The sequence below is a fragment of the Mixophyes fleayi genome, chromosome 6, assembly GCF_038048845.1.
Source record: "Mixophyes fleayi isolate aMixFle1 chromosome 6, aMixFle1.hap1, whole genome shotgun sequence".
NCBI lineage: Eukaryota > Metazoa > Chordata > Amphibia > Anura > Limnodynastidae > Mixophyes > Mixophyes fleayi.
This window is the reverse complement of record NC_134407.1, coordinates 110,967,089-110,983,696: the sequence shown is the minus strand read 5'-3', so window position 1 is coordinate 110,983,696 and position 16,608 is coordinate 110,967,089. Positions and strand designations below refer to the sequence as shown.

Genomic DNA, 16,608 nt, shown 5'->3' with positions numbered 1-16,608 from the left:
TGTCTGAGAGGTATCCGGTGAGGCGACAATTGACTATCCGTTTAAGTAGTTTGGAGGCATAGGATAGAAGTGAGATGGGGCGATAATTGGTGAGGGAGGTGGGGTCAAGATTGTTTTTTTTGAGGATAGGAGAGATAAGAGCGTGCTTAAATGAGGAGGGTACTACACCAGAGGAGAGTGATAGGTTGAAAAGATGTGCCATGTACGAGCAGGCAGTGGGAGAGAGAGAGCAAAGGAGGTTAGAGGGGAAGGGATCAAGAGGACAGGTGGAGGGAGGAAAGGAAAGAATAAGGGAGCGAACTTCATCGCCTGATGTGGGGCGGATGGAGCACCAGAGTTGTTTGGTGGAGGGGGGTGGAGCGATGAGTGCAGCGGGAGAGGGGTTGGAGGAGGAGATGTTAAGTCTGATGGCTTCAATTTTAGAAGAGAAAAAAGTGACAAAGTCAGCAGCGGAGAGAGGAAGTGGGACTGGAGGGGGGGGGAGGAGGGAGTTTAAGGTGGCAAAAAGGCGGCAGGGATTAGAGGACTGAGAGGAAATGGGGGACTTAAAGAAGGTTTGTTTAGCAAGGGAGAGGGCTGAGCAGAATGAGGAGAGGAAGAATTTAAAATGAAGGAAGTCAGCTAGGGAGTGAGATTTCCTCCAGAGGCATTCCGCAGTGAGAGAGCACTTTTGGAGGAAGCGGGTGAGTTTGGAGTGCCAAGGTTGGGGAATGAGACGGCGTCGGTGGATGGGAGAGGCAGGGGCGACAGCGTCCAGGGCAGTAGTGAGGGAGTGGTTGTAGAGACAGGGGGCCTGGTCAGGGCAGGCCAGGGAGGGCAGGGGAGAAAGGAGAGACTCAAGAAAGGAGGAGAAAGAGATGAGGTCGATCGCTTCAAGGTTGCGCCTGGTGAGGGTAGCTTTCGGGGGGGGAGAAGGGGAGGAGCATAGTGTGAACGAGTGGAGATGGTGGTCAGAGAGTGGGAAGGTAGAGTTGGAGAAATCGGAGATATTGCAGAGATGAGAGAAGACAAGGTCGAGGGAGTGACCAAGATGGTGGGTGGGGGAGGAGGTCCACTGGGAGAGGCCTAAGGAGGAGGAGTGGGAGAGAAGTTTGATGGTGGCAGGGTCTGAGCAGTTGTCAATGGGGATGTTGAAGTCGCCGAGAATGATGGAGGGAAGGTCAGAGGAAAGGTAGTGCCAGGCAGCAAAGTTATCCAGGAAAAGGGAGGTAGGGCCAGGGGGACGGTAGATGATGGAGACACGGAGGGGGAGAAGAGACGGATGGAGTGAACTTCAAAGGAGGAGAAAGAGAGGGAAGATGAAGTGGGAATGACCCGAAAAGTACAGCAGGGGGACAGGAGGAGGCCCACTCCACCTCCTGGACGTTCATCCGGTCTGGTGGCGTGGGTGAAGGAGAGGCCCCCATAGGAGAGAGCGGCGGGTGAGATGGTGTCAGAAGGAGTTAGCCAGGTTTCAGTGATGGCAAGAAGGTTAAGAGAGTTGGAGATGAAGAGGTCGTGGATGGAGGTCAGTTTGTTACGGATGGATCTTGAGTTCCAGAGGACGCAGGAGAAAGGGAGGGAAGGATGAGGGGAGATGTGGATAAGATTATCGGGGTTGATGGAGCAAGGGGGGGTGAGAGTTGGACCAGTGAAGGGGGCCGGGGAAGAGGTTGATGGAACGAGGGGGAGAGATGGGACCGTGAGAGAAGGACTGGTGGAGGTGGCCCGGGGAGAGGATGAATATAGGAAAGGAGCGGGGCGGCATAGTGAGAGATGGGGACAGGAGTGAGAGATACGAGAAAAATTGAGTTTAGTTAAATAAGGACTGACGGAGCAGAGAAGTAAGTGGGACTATATAGGATTGAGGAACGGAGTAAAACAGAAGGGCAGTAGCAAAACAATATGAACGATACGAAGTGGGGAAGAGCAGGGGCAAAGCAATGTAGAAAATATAAAGTGGAGGAGAATAAAATAACTATCTATACAAAGAAAATAATGTATGGTGGAGAACAATAAAATAAAGTTGGAATAGATAAAATTGATTAAATTAAAATAAATTAAAATTGGTGGTAAGTTGAGATGAAACACATAAAACAGTGATGGGGCTATAGAGAGCCCGTACCGGGAGAGATGGAAGGAGAACTCAGGAACGGAGGAGTCCAGGAGGATTCTAGGTAGTTGCAGGAGCCGGAGTAGTCCAAGGGGTCCAGTGATCAGGAGGTAGGCGCAGGAGCCGGAATAGTCTGAGGGGTCAAGTAATCAGGAGGGATCAGGGTTCCAGAGGGTCAAAACAAATGGTTCAGTTCAGAGTTCAGACCTGGAGAGGCAAGAGAGCAGGTGGGTCCAAGGGGTCTGGAGTTAAGGTGAGTCCGGTACGACAATGTTGAGGCCCAAGGAGAAGCAGGGGAGAGAGAGGGCCTGTGTGGACCGAGGAAGCTAGGGCAGGGGGCACATGTTTGAGGATATTAAACATAAATGAGCCCAGTTGCTTTATTAGCGCATAGGTCTGTGCTTTTTAAATGGTCATTAAACATTAGGTGACCCTAGTAACAGTGGTAGTTTCCAATAGTTGGTGTATAATTATTATTTTTATAATTGAAACATTTTCTGGGGGCACTTGAGGCAGCCAGTATGGAGGTCAGACACTGGGGACCACGAGGCAGCCTAAGATGGAGGCCAGTGCGGAGGAGCCACGGAGACCTCAAGGGAGCAGACACGGGCACTAACGTGGAGAGACAGCATGAATGAATGGGACACAAAAGGGGGACAAGGGGTTAACTAGAATAACCGCAGCAGGCAGGGGGTGGCGGTGGAGGGGAGCAGGCCAAAGCTGTGGCCTGTGGTGAGGTGGCAGGATGCAGAGGATGCCGAGGAAGGGACAGCAGGCTAACCATCAGTCGAAGCGGCGGGAGACCACATGAGATACAAATGCTTCAATCCCTACGTCTTCAGGACACTGTACTATCCTGGTTCCCATACTATCTATCTAATCCCTCTTTCAGTGTTTCTCAGGATCCACCTACTCTCTGCTTCCTTCATCAGTTGGAGAACCATAAGGCTCCATCCTAGGCCTTCTGCTCTTATTTATTAATACCAATTTTCTTGGAGAACTAATAAGCTTGGGCCCGATTCATCAAGGAACACAAACGCATACGCATCTGCTAATTTGATCTGCGCATGCGCGAAGCGACACTTGAGATGCGCAAAACACCACATACACTACGCAATCATGGCAGATACTACTCTCAAAGTCAACGCAATCTAAAAGTCCAACGCAAATAGATTTGAGATGGCTGCTGACAACTTGAGAACAAAGGAGTGGGAATGGGCGGAGAGTAGGCGCGGACTGGGCGGAGATATCATTTTAGTAAGGTAGGCGTTATGCTTTTTCACTTGAGAAGAGTAGGCGTTCCCTCTGTGCAGTTAAGTGAAACTGACGTCACTCCTGTCTCAAATCTTTCACAAAAGTTAAGGAAGGCCAGGGTCATGTTTAAATCCAAAACACCTAGCGCAAACAACTGTTAAAAGCCTTTAAAAGCATACTCTGCGTATGAAAAATTAAGAAAAAATATGCTAAACAAACACACATATTAATATTTGGTATTTTATTCACAAATGTAAAAAAAAAAATATATATATAATATAGCGCACTATGCTGCTTGCTGCCTCTGCAGTAAAGAGGCCTGGCTTTTATAGGCCTCTACACTGCAGTTTGGTATGCTAGGCAGATATATTTTCTACTCCCTATCCATTTCGGCTGCCAAAATGGAGTGCACACTCCATTCCCCATTCATGACAGTTTCCAAAATGGAGTGCACACTCCATTCCCCATTTATTACAGTTTCCAGAATGGAGTGCACACTCCATTCCCCATTAATGATAGTTTCCAAAATGGAGTGCACACTTCATTCCCCATTCATAACAGTTTCCGGAATGGAGTGCACACTCCATTCCCCATTCATGACAGTTTCCAGAATGGAGTGCACATTCCATTTGCCATTTATTACAGTTTCCAGAATGGAGTGCACACTCCATTCCTCATTCATGACAGTTTCCAAAATGGAGTGCACACTTCATTCATGACAGTTTCCGGAATGGAGTGCACACTCCATTCCCCATTCATTGTGGCTTCCGGAATAGAGTGCAGCGTGCATGATTTTAAAAAAAATATTTTTTTTTATAGCACTAACGTTCGCATAAATATTGATGTTAATTCTCTTTACAATAATCACAACCACCATTCTAATTACTGTCAATGTGAAATGGATAATGTGACACTTGTTGATGGTGCTTTTGCATGCAAAACCACTATGAAGCAAAAGAAAAAATATTAAATTTTTGCAAATTACTCGCATGATATATGCGACTTTAACCAGGAACACTTTTAACATCAACACAAATATGGCAAGCATATTAATGATCCCTCAGAGACAAGAGCATTGGTGAGGACTTGAACTCACGCATGCAGGCTTGCAAGGTAGAATAGGTAACTGCTACGCCAATGTACAAATGATGAAAACAACATGTCAAGGAAATGTCATAGAACTACAAGCTGACCACCTACTTCAATCATAAGTTGTTTTTCATAAAACTTTGTTAAAAGGCCAATACTTAGAAATATTAAACACATACAGATTTGGTACATGCAGAGTGAAAATGTCTGCATATTGAAATGTAGCCATGTATATTAATACAAACCCAAAGTATAATAATATTGCTAGCACTTCCAATTATTCCTTTGTCTCTAAGGTGATTTTGGACACTTAGGTTTTTCCACTTTTGCCAGTAGAGATTTCCTATGTCTTTGCAATCAAGTAATTTGCACCAACTGCTTTTCTCTGTTGTAGCTGACCACACTGTTCAACATGCATATTACACACCAAAACATACTAAAGCACTCTTAGATAAATGACAGAGTGTAATAGATAAAGTGAAACATGGAAAGAGACAAAGTTAAGCCACGTACAGGCATCATTCGGGGTTTAAACTCTTTACCTTCTCATTGACAGCTCGTTTCTTTAGCCACTAAGGTATACTTCAGTTGGAAACACCCACACCAAACTGCACATGAACTATTTGCACACAAAAATGTCCTTCAACAGAATTAATTGAACACTTGAACACACCTTCTTAGTAACAGACAGAGGGGTATATTTAAGAAAGCACGGTAGTGCACTATCGTGCACTTACCGTGTAAATTAGGCCAGGATGTGCGCTCCGCAAATTTATTAAAGGTGCATCGCAGCAGATATCATTGATATCTGCTGCTTTGCACTCCTGATCGTTTTTGCGAGCAGTCACCATTCAACAGAATGGTGACTGCTCCTGGCCGCAATCTAACAAGTCCCGAAAAAATATTTTTTTTGGGAACTTGTTGTGTTAATGTGTTAATGAAGCTGGCGTACATCATAGGAATTACTTGTAAAAGTTGTGCTCTTCGGTATGTCCAGCTCTGCTCCGGAGAGCAGAGCTGGACAGCGCATGCGCAGGGAGTGATCTTGTGATCCCTCCCTGTCACAGCCTCAAGTTCTCCGGTCGGCACATGCATAGTAGCATGAAGAAGATAAAGTAAGCCGAAGAGGAGGAGATCCGGAGCCAGCGCGACCGAAGAGGCAGTGGTGAGTATGTTTTTTTTTATCACAGAAACAGCAGTTTTTCGGAACTGCTGTTTCTGTGTTCCATTTTTAATAAATTTGAGAAATACATCAATCCTTATCCATGCGACAGTATTTCTCATTTTGTCCGATAAATGATAAATGTGCCCCAGAAAGGATCATGTTTGGTGATGTGAAAATCAAGAAAGCAATGTGTAGTCTAATGAATATCCGATATTTATACTATAAAAACTAAACACAAACTTGTTTTAATCAGTAGAAAATAAAAGAGAGTTACTCATAACCACCATTGCAAAGACCCAGCATCAGATCTCGTCAGCTGATACCTGGCTTATACACCTGCATATACTTAGCTCATTACAATCACCTATAAAATACACCCTCATGCAAACTAAAAGTTTGTTAGATTAGAAATCAATAGATAGTACTGTGTTTTGCTGCTGCTGGTTTCCTTAATTGCATTTTATTTGTATTGAGTGTTATTTAAAGTTACTGTGTTATAGGCACTTTAAATGTTTTCAAGATGTTTGATGTTACACAATAACAGTGCATTTTGTATTGCAGGTTTAATGAGCATTTTAATGTGTCTAATTTGACTATTGATTTGTAATCTTTTTTTTAGGGGTGTGGTGTTGTGAAGCATTTCAGTCTTATACCTATTATTTAAACTCTTATGTGGTATAGCAAAATTTCCATGGTGCATGTTTATTCAACAGATCACCATCCCTCATGAAAATGTGAAGCCTGGACACCTAACTTTCAACATTGATTTGCAAGGTAAAAAAACAATCAAATATAGTTTGTCACACTTGGGGTAGTATCTGTCAGTCCACACAAAGTATTGTATTGGGATTTATGAAAATGGATTTTTATTTTTAATAAACAAATTCAAATGTTTGGACGAGATACTTGGGAGGGAATCAAAAGTGCACCTTTGATTTCTGCTAAATAGAAATGCTGCTGGAAGGCCTGTGCTGGAATTATGGAGCTTATCAGATGTGCCTTTTATAGGCAGAACAGTTTGAACAAGAATGTTTGTTGTGTTTATAGCAAAACTAAAGGCTTTCCTTTGTGTACTAACAGGCCTTAGCTGGGACATGTCTGGCTCACCTGAAAATAATAATTAATCAAGGTGGATTGAAAATGTCCATTGTATCCAGAAGGCAACTGACATGGACTTGTAGGCTTTTTCAGCTTGTAAGTATATATTTATGGTCCTATTATGTCATTTGTGGACTTGTGTTACAGTTAAGATAACATATTGTAGATTTTAATTTTTGAAAGTACAGATGTGTCCAAAGAACACAGGCAATGAATTTGTTACTTTAAATAGGGCCAAGGTTTTTTACTTTCTATCTGATATTTGAAACACAGAAGACAGGCATTATGGGTTCCTGCATGAGTTGCCTTGCTACACTTCTAAGCAATTCTTAGAAAGGCGTTGTTATATTTTCTATGTTTCATTTGCTTACTGTAAATGTTAGTCCAAATTATGATGGTGAATGTTTTGGAGAAACTAAATTGTAACTCTCTGCTGCTTTGGACACTGACTAACACCCTATACATCCTTCACTCCATTGTCCATCTAGACACAGGTCTTTTCTGGATCACTTGCTACATAGATAACTGCTCCTGTACTATAGGCACCTGTTGCAAAATCTCCCTTCCAATATCTCTCTATTGAGGTATGGCAAGAAATCATTTGTGTACAAATGATAGATTAATATGGAACACCAGCTGTCCCCAATGTTTGGCAGGATGTGGCCATGGGGTATGCTGTGGAGGAATGAAAGTCTAGTGTTTTGCCTAATATGTTACAGTAAAGTGGTGTTGCTGTTTTAAATTTTAGTGTCAACAAAACAGTACATGTGTGAGATTAATTTGCTGCTTGGCCTTGTGGTCAATAGGCATTTTGCACATTTGGAAACTATATTTTGTGGGAGGACTTTCAAGCCACCAATGATGCAAAACACACAGCTAAAGCAAGCTTTCCAGGTTACATTACAGGGGACACCTTCATGTGCACCAATGCATATACTAAGTACATTCTTTAATTTAGTATTTGAGCAAATCTTGCAGAACTAATGTTTTGTTTTTCCATTCTACAGGCCTAGCTGGTGTGCCTTTTGGAGTTCAGCAGTTTGTGTCTCACTACACATTGAAGTATTTATCCAATGCTCCTAGGCTGCTTATGTTTCTTGACTTTGGCCAGATTGTCTACTCTTGATGCAAGTAACTTTGCCACAAAGACCACTGTCTTATTTGCTATGTATTGTGCTGAAACTATAGATTCATGTTTGTTTACAATAAATGTGACCATGCATTAGTGTCATCAATCAGTCCCTGTCAAGTTGCTGCTGACTACTATACTGCTGTTCTTTGTATTGTCATACCCAATAATCCATACATAGTCCTTTGGGGCATGTTTAGGGACAGGTCTACTTGTCCAATATATTGTGGCCATGTTTGGTTTTTGGCCCCTTAGCCACATACTGGTCCTCCCCTGAATTCACACTATATGTAGTGGTTTTCATTTAATTTTACAGATATTTGTATATTTAGTATAGTCTCTATGGGTGTGGTACATTTTAAAATGTGATATTGTGCACGTTCAACATGGTCTGTGCACATATAGAGATTTGCACAACACCTCTGTCAAAGTGTTTATTAAATATTGAATGGCACACTTCCTAGGCTAGGACCTGTAGAAGGCAACAGGGCCAAAAACATTTGCAACTCAAATGCAGCTTTGTTTTGAATCTTGGCCACAGACAAATGCTGCACACAGAGTCCACATATTCAAGACCAAGGTATTTGAGTCAGATGCAAGTTAGGTATCTGTTGGAGTTGGTCACAACATATTTTTAAATGTCCCTTTTGGACAGCACTGTTGGGTGGCCTTATACGCTATTTTTCATGTTACACTTTCACTATATTGGTGCAGTCATGCAATGTTCCTTTGCAGCAGCACAAATAAACATTTTTAAGCCTAGTAAAATGTGTGTGAAATCTAGGGATTTTCCTTTGCACACACCTGTCAAATTCTATATTTAGTGGCCTTCAAATTCAGAGGTATTATGGATGTGAACTCAAATGTTCATATTGGATTGGGGTGTAAGAATTAGTTAATTAATTTGCACAAGCATTCACATTGCTAATGGGGCTTGAAAAAAAGTGTGTGTGTACGTTCAAAGTGTGCCACATAATAGCAGTCTGAGGCCACAATTACATTCTCCTCACCCAGCAGAGTGTCCATACTCCAGATTGGCAAGCAGTAAGTACAGAACACTGGCACACAATCTGTAGTGAGATTCCAAACCCAACCCCAAACATAATGGTTGACACAAAGGTGTGTTTGGATATAAATCTAATCAATAAGCAGAGTTTGGTGTGGCTACCTAGCTAATAGGCTAGGAATATGCCATGTCTGCATGGCCATCCTGTGACCTACTGCCACTGTGGTTTTTGTTAAAGGTAAGCAATACCAAGAGGCGTTATGGTAACTGTGTACAACCATGACACAACTTGTTGTAGAGTCCAAAAATTGCATGCACCAAATAAAAGACAGATATTTAAATCAAAATAACAGGTAGGCCAAGCCTTCCCCAAACATTTGTACTGTTCTACTTTGAAAAGCCATTACCCTACCACAAATGTATACTCCATTTCAAACACCTTCTGATGACAGCTTGGTTTTTATGCCAACACCAAGACAAAACTTACACTATATGGTGTAAGATTTACTTACTATCCCCATGTCCCCCCTAGAGTGTATGGACAAGCCTAGCACACACTAACAATAGTAATGTAGATAACTGCTAACACACACTAACACTGTTGTTACGCATTCCCATAGCATCTCTGCGCTCAGTGCCACACTGGGGTTGGATTTGATGTTTACAATTGGTCAGATACACTGACAGATACACACCTGACAAGACATCCACCAAAGCACAAGTCACCACAAGAGAGATCCCACACAGACAAGCTAGGCAGAAGAGGAGAGCCTGACACCGAAGTGGAACGCACAGGCGCCTGTGCGTTCCACCTATCCACCGGAAGTGAAGCGAGGTCTTAGCCGCTCGCCCGCGGTCACCCCGACCGCTCGTCCAGCGCTATTAATAACAAGATCTTTTCAACACCCACCGGCTCACCCACGGCACCCTGCCCAGGAAAACATCAAAAGCACTGACATCCCACAACTGCTCTTATAAGAGCAAAAGAGCAAACAACGGTATTTGAAAATACATAATACCTACACACCACCACATACACAAATCTCCTTAGACCCCCTCATATAGCCTGCAGCATATATATTCATCGCACACCACCAAACTGTAACCTGCACATATAACAACTGTAGAAACATATTATTCCCACACATCGCAGACCACACCACTTAGACACACACATATCCCCACCACGATACACCATACCCTGCAAGCCACGAACCACAAATTCTGAGCTATAAACATTTGGACCTCCACACACCCTCCGGTGCAAGCTATAAGCTTACCATCCTGTAGTGAATAACTACAAAGCCCAAGAGCACAAACAGTTTAAGTCTGTTGATCTATAAACACTGAGCTATAAACAAGAGCAATTAAACAACCATCATCCAAAGCTATATACACACATAGCAGAGCCACCACCACCACCACATACACTGCACTAGAGCTATAGACGCAGCAAAAGAGCTATAGACCAAATTTGCAAATAAGCTAAAAACATTACCTCAAAAACAACAGCACAAAGTTTTTGTCCGTAGTGTGTATACTGTCTGGCTCTCTCCCCCCCCCACACTTGTTCTTCCCCCTCTTTTTCTCCCCCCTCTTTTTCTCCACCCCTGGTTGCGCCACAGAAACAACAAGAAAACAACCAATGAAAACGGGAATTGGAACACCCGGAATATCCGTCACGGCAGCACCAACTATCAAAATACCCAAACCAAGTGCAGACGTCCAAGGTAAGCCCTCACAGAAGGGTTTCTGCCACCTATTCCTGGTCAGATACACTGTATGTTATATTTTTTTGGTTAGTATGAGACTTCCTACTGGTCACTTATGCGTAATGGCTAATTTTATGTGTATTCTCAATAAAACACATCAATAACATGCATTTCCAGATAGGCCCATTTGGTATTAACAATGTTTACACGTGTTGTTCAAATTTCTGGCCCAAAAAACTTATGTCCACAGTATGCCGGAGCCTGCTCAGTTAAATTTCAAATTTGCAGGAGAGAAGAAAAAGGGACAAGTGGGATTAAATAACTGATTTAATAGAGAAGCGAGGTGTACGTTAATGTTTTCTCGCTGCAACGCATAGAGTACTCATCTCATCAGCGATGGGCGCCTTGTTCTTGGTGGGAGAGGCACCCATTACACACACAGGTGTCTGAAAGATCCGCATGTGATGTGCATACGTGCTCTGAGAACCAATCGGAACACAGAGCCCTCCATTTTGAGTGAGAGATGGCATTCCAAAATGAGGGCTACTATTTTCAGTAGGCGAGAATTGAGAGTCCTCACAGAGGGTATGGACAATGTACCCCTTGGGAGGTATATCTCCAACGAGGTCAAGCTGCGGGCCTATGAAAGGATCCGCAGACACATCCAGCAGTGGTATAACATCCGGAGAACTATTGTGCAGCTGCAACGGCGGAGGAGCGATCTCCGGCGCCGCCAGCCCCAGCTTATGGAAGAAATCCGGCAGGAGATTAGAATAAGTGAGTTCTCTATTAATCGCAAAAACCATGTGTACACATATATCTGTGCGATATGTTTGCAAATATGTTCACCCTAATCCCCTGACATGGCCTACATAACAATGTGCAAGCACACTATAAAGGTCATGCCCCTTCCTGTGCACCCAAAATGCTTTGCCTCCTGTCTCCTACATTTGTCTGCTGACAATTTACTGACCTAAATGTTTTTGTGTGACAAATCTGAACATTAAGGGTGGTTTTTGGAATCAGGCATTCTAACTCTTGCCCCGAGTGCTGTAACTTGCTGGTCTAACCGTAAAAACATTTTGGAGTGGCAGTTGTGTTGTCATTATTGGGCAAAGATTTAAAAGGCATGTTTCAAATACCAAACACCTCAGTGTTTAAACAAATTTTTACAAGTTCCCATAAGATGCAAACAGATTACAGAGTGTACTACATATAGCTAATCAATCATTATTTACCTGCCTATTTAGACTATTTTAGACTGCAAGGTAGTCCCAACAAAGTATACTCAACATTCTAAGATTTTGAGATCCATCCACTAATTCAGTGGTCCTGTAAAGAGAGAACTAATTGACATCATTACCAGCCCCATGGGAGTTTTGCAAACTTAAATTTACCAACATTAAAAAACATACTACTGGCAATTTCTCCAAAAAACAAATTACCCGGCCAGTAGTATGTTTGGGGAGTGTGGTAGACAACACATGCAAATATGGAGCAAGCCAGCAAACTCCACACATATGAAACAATAATCAGGGACTTGAACTCCTAACCCCAGTGCTGTGAGAGCAAAGTGCTGACCACTAGGCCACTGAGAAATTCCACATCTCTATGGAAAATAAAAAAAATTGGGACAGGTCATGTGAAATGCTTTGTGTTCATCATGTTTAGCACCTTGCTTTGTTAGTAGCTAATATTTCTGTCTGCTGACAATGTAAAGTTTATTAAATATGTATGATCACCTGATTGTCGTAATACAATCAGTTTTTTCAACTAGTGATTGTGTTAACATATCCTTTTTTTTATATTTCTTTTTTTCCAACAGACCGGGCACGCGAGGAACGCCGGCAACGCCGCCGGGCAGTGGTGGAGGGAGCGGAGGAGGAGGAGGAGCCTGTGCCAGTGCCATTGGAGGAGGAGGAGGAGCCTGTGGCAGTGTCATCGGAGGAGGAGGAGCCTGTGGCAGTGGCACTGTCATCTGAGGAGGAGGAGCCTGTGCCAGTGGCAGTGGCAGCGGTGGAGGAGGAGGTGGCTCAGCCAGTGCCAGTGGCAGCAGTGGAGGAGAAGGAGGAGGCCCAGCCGGTGGGAGTTCGGGAGAAGGAGGAGGCTGACCCGGAGGACCAACAATTGGAGGAGGCAGAATCGGGCAGCCAAGAGGCAGTGGCCTTTGATGATAGTAAGTATTTGCCAAAAGTGATGGACCTAATTTGATAAGATTGAGATGTCCATTATACTTGTACATAATCCCTGCTGTGACACATGATGTTGATTAAATGGTGACATAAATGCCACAGGTTTAACACATAATATCTGGCTACAAATTTGATATACATTAAACACTCAAACCACAGCCAGAGCCATCTTAACACATGGGCACGCAGGGCAGGGCCCTAAAAAATGTGGCCGCTAGCCTGGTCAACTTGTCAGTATATTAATCACTTGATTTTAAATTCAAACATCAACCAAATTATTTTTAATTCCTGTGAGTTAATGTTTAGGTAGTGGCCCATGGTAGTGCTTTGCCCTGAAGCCTATAATGCTGGATAAGACAACCCTGTCCATGGCCCTCTCCCCGTGGCTCACCAGAATGTAGTACATTGATCCAAATGCCTTATCAACGTCTAATGTGCGTCCAAATGGTTTGGTTGCCAGAAGCCTAACATTTTAAAGTAATGTAACACTACACATCTTTAGTAAATCCTGTCTGTTTGATGAAATAGGTATACATGTATGTAATGTTTGTTTTATGTTTTTGTCAGCACACATGGAGGAAGCTGAGAATTGGCCTCCCCCCACCAACCTTGTCAGAGATGAGGGCCGACATTTTTGCCTCGTGGCAAAAAATAAAGGATCTCCAAAAAGAGCAGGAGAAACATATGGAGGAGATTGAGGCCAAACTGGCCTATTGTTGTAGATTGTATGACTAGTTTTTTTTTTTACATTTGTTTTTTAATTTTATGTAAATAGTTTAACATTAAAAATGTAAAATAATGTTTTGAATTGTAAATATGTAAAAAATATATAAGTTTAACTAAAAAAACCTTGGTGTATGTGTGTGTTTATTCATCTATTTATCCTACATGTGGTTGTAAGGATAAAAGAGAATATATATATATATAATAACCCGAAAATAGTAACATTTCAGCCAGATGGATTTTCCCTAACATAATTTCTCTAGCAGAAAAGATTCTGATTTGCTGTATGCATTTCATCCACAAGGAACATGTGGCCTCCACCAACAAGCCACCCCTGTAAGAGGTATGGCATCTGTAGGCCCTGTGTGCAAGATAAATTCCAAAGGTCAAATACCCTAGCTAGTTTACAATTTCCCAAAATCATGTGTCATTGTAGTGATAGTCCAACGTTACGTTCAAGTGTCAGAGCAAAGCCAGTCACACATTGAAGAGAACATGGAAACTGTACCTAGAAGTGGCGTAAGGCAGAAGTGCAAGCGTTGCAAAGCTCCATGGTACTGGAGTGTGGTGAGCATTCTGTTTTGAAAAAGCTAAGTACATGACCTAACCTGTATGCCGTGAATCCAGATGCAAATCTTTTTGCAGCCAATGTTGCATGTAACTCCAAGGAGGCTGACCCCTACACCCCCCCCCCATCTTAGTCCATTTGTAGTAAAAAATGTAAGCATGGACATAATAAATGTGCATGTGTGAAGTGTTAGCCCTGCGGCTTGTATAAAGTACACCCCCAAAAATGTAAATCTTACCATACAGGATGAATATGAGGCCTTATTTTACAATGTGGGTGAGCACTTAAAACAAAACCCATTTCAAAAATGAAACCATTGTGTGAAGTTCATGTGTTTCTTGTTAGCATAATTAATCCAGTCCACACAATACTTGTGGGTATGTTTGGTATTTGAACTCTTGGCTGCTGTGTTGAGTCCAAAGTGCTAACCAGAGAGCTACCTGTGAGATTGTTATTTTGTGATTAATGAAGAGTACTATTAAGTGTGAGTTGCCTGTGTAGCACGCATGCTGTATGGTTGGTGTTGTCTAGGTATTTTTCAAATCTCAGGTTGGCCTAGTGGGTAGCTGGCCCACTTTCCATACAGTCACTCATGAGTTCTAATCCAGACAGAAACCCTTCCTCTGTGTGGAGGTTGTATACACTCTTGTGTGTATCCTTTATGGAAGAGTATGCTATGCATTTTGCTGAAAAGGCAAGATGTATTTACACCACATACATTTTGATATATTAGTTTTTCATGTGTTTTTAATGTAGCCATGTCCATGCATTTTGCATACTATACGGCGACTTGAAATCCTAAACACAGAAAGATCGTGAGCAATGTGTTTGTTAAAAGTGTTTATTACGCTAATTAGTAGCAAAGGAAAAACAACTGTTCAGAGTGTTGCACATCATTGTTCTTTGTCAGTGATTAATGAGTAAAGAGCTATCTCGTAAAAATAAGCCCCAGGCATTTGTGTTGTGTTGTGTATAAACAAACTGTTGGCCCCTCCCACAGTGGGCGTTAAGTATACATTGCTTAGCTTCCTGTCAATCAGTTGAGAGCCGTCGCTTGTGCTTGTACCATGTTTAAAGATCCGCAGGTGGGTGTGTTTTATAACGTTTGCACTGCTTATTTCCGTCCCTTAAGTGCAAGAGGGTGTGTTTTTGCTGTTTGAGATGCTTATTTCACTCGCATACCGGTTTGCGTCACTCAAAGTATGCATAGCAGATGCGTATGCGTTTGCGTTCCTTGATGAATCAGGCCCCTTGTTTGGATTTCTGATATTCCATCTTGGATGTCCTCTCATCAATTGAAACTCAATCTTTCAAAAACAGATTTAATAATGTTCCCACCAGCCAAAAGAAGTCACCTGACATTGCTATTTCTGTTGACAACATGACAATAAATCATACTTCTCAAGCTCGCTACCTAGATGTGATCCTTAACTAAGAACTATCCTTTGTTCCCCAAAACCTATATATAAATCCTGCTACATACATCGAAAAGACATTTCTAAAATATAACATATTTCACACAAGACACTGTAAAAAATATATTTTATATACTCATCATCTCCCGCATTGACTATTTCCATCATACTTGCCAACTCTCCCGGGAATGTCCGCGAGACTCCCGCATTTTGGGTGGGTCTCCCAGACTCCCGGGAGAGTGCGGCAATCTCCCGCATGTGCCTGAATTAGGGCCAAAATGTCACGATTCTCCGGGAATCGCGTCCAAAATGACGCGCTTTCGGAGCCCCGCCCCCGCACGCCCACCTGCCACCGAGAGGCTCCCAGACACCAACTGAAAAAAGTATGATTTAAATACCACCCTTTCTGGTCTTCCCGAACCAGACTCTCACCCCTACAATCTAGTTTGCATGCAGATTGATTTTTCATGCAGATAGATTTTTATGCAAATCACTCTTTCACTAGTGCTTCGCTCTGTCGGTCTCTAGATTGGTTGCCTGTGTTTTTAACAAATTCAATATAAAATACTTTTACTAACATACTAGTCCCTCAACAAAACTGCTTCAACATACATCTCATCTCCTCACTTGTCTCAAAATATCTTCCAACTGACGTTCTAATATCTTGGCTTCATTTTTATAGCATGCCCAAACCATCCAGATAAAAAACAACTTTTGACATATCCATTAAGTAACACAGCACAGGGCCATCTTTCCCATTGGGCACACTGGGCAACTGCCAGGGTGCCCCTCCAGCAAGGGGGCCCCATAGACAGGGCTCTGAAGTAATAAAGAAAAAACAACACAAAAGAAGCTTACCTTTTTGCAGTCACGTAGTGGCGATCCGGCTCCCTCCCTGTTCCCCTCCTCCGTGCTGCACTCGCACTGAATGTCGGGTGTGATGACATCACGTCCGGCATTTTCAGTGAGGAGCGCAGCACGGAGTAGCCACGATGTGACGGACAAGCAAGCGAGAGAGAAAGAAAACAGAAAGGAAGAAAAAAAGAGAAGAAGGTGATAGAAAGATAAGTAGAGGGGGCAAATAGAATAATAATGGAGGGCACACAGGCCCGGCGCTCCCATTAGGCAAGGTTAGGTAGTTGCCTAGGGCGCCGGGCTCTGGAGG

The 16,608-nt window shown here is 42.8% G+C and overlaps 1 protein-coding gene and 1 long non-coding RNA gene across 4 annotated transcripts in view; one reads left to right on the top strand and one right to left on the bottom strand.

Moving 5' to 3' along the window:
• NRG3 (neuregulin 3) overlaps positions 1–16,608 on the bottom strand; it is a 1,349,256-nt gene that overhangs the window by 572,743 nt on the left and 759,905 nt on the right. The gene's annotated exons all lie outside the window — the stretch shown is intronic.
• LOC142160356 (uncharacterized) lies at positions 12,551–13,465 on the top strand. Its single transcript, XR_012693177.1, has 3 exons — positions 12,551–12,573; positions 12,619–12,721; positions 13,305–13,465. It is a non-coding gene; the product is annotated as an uncharacterized LOC142160356 (long non-coding RNA).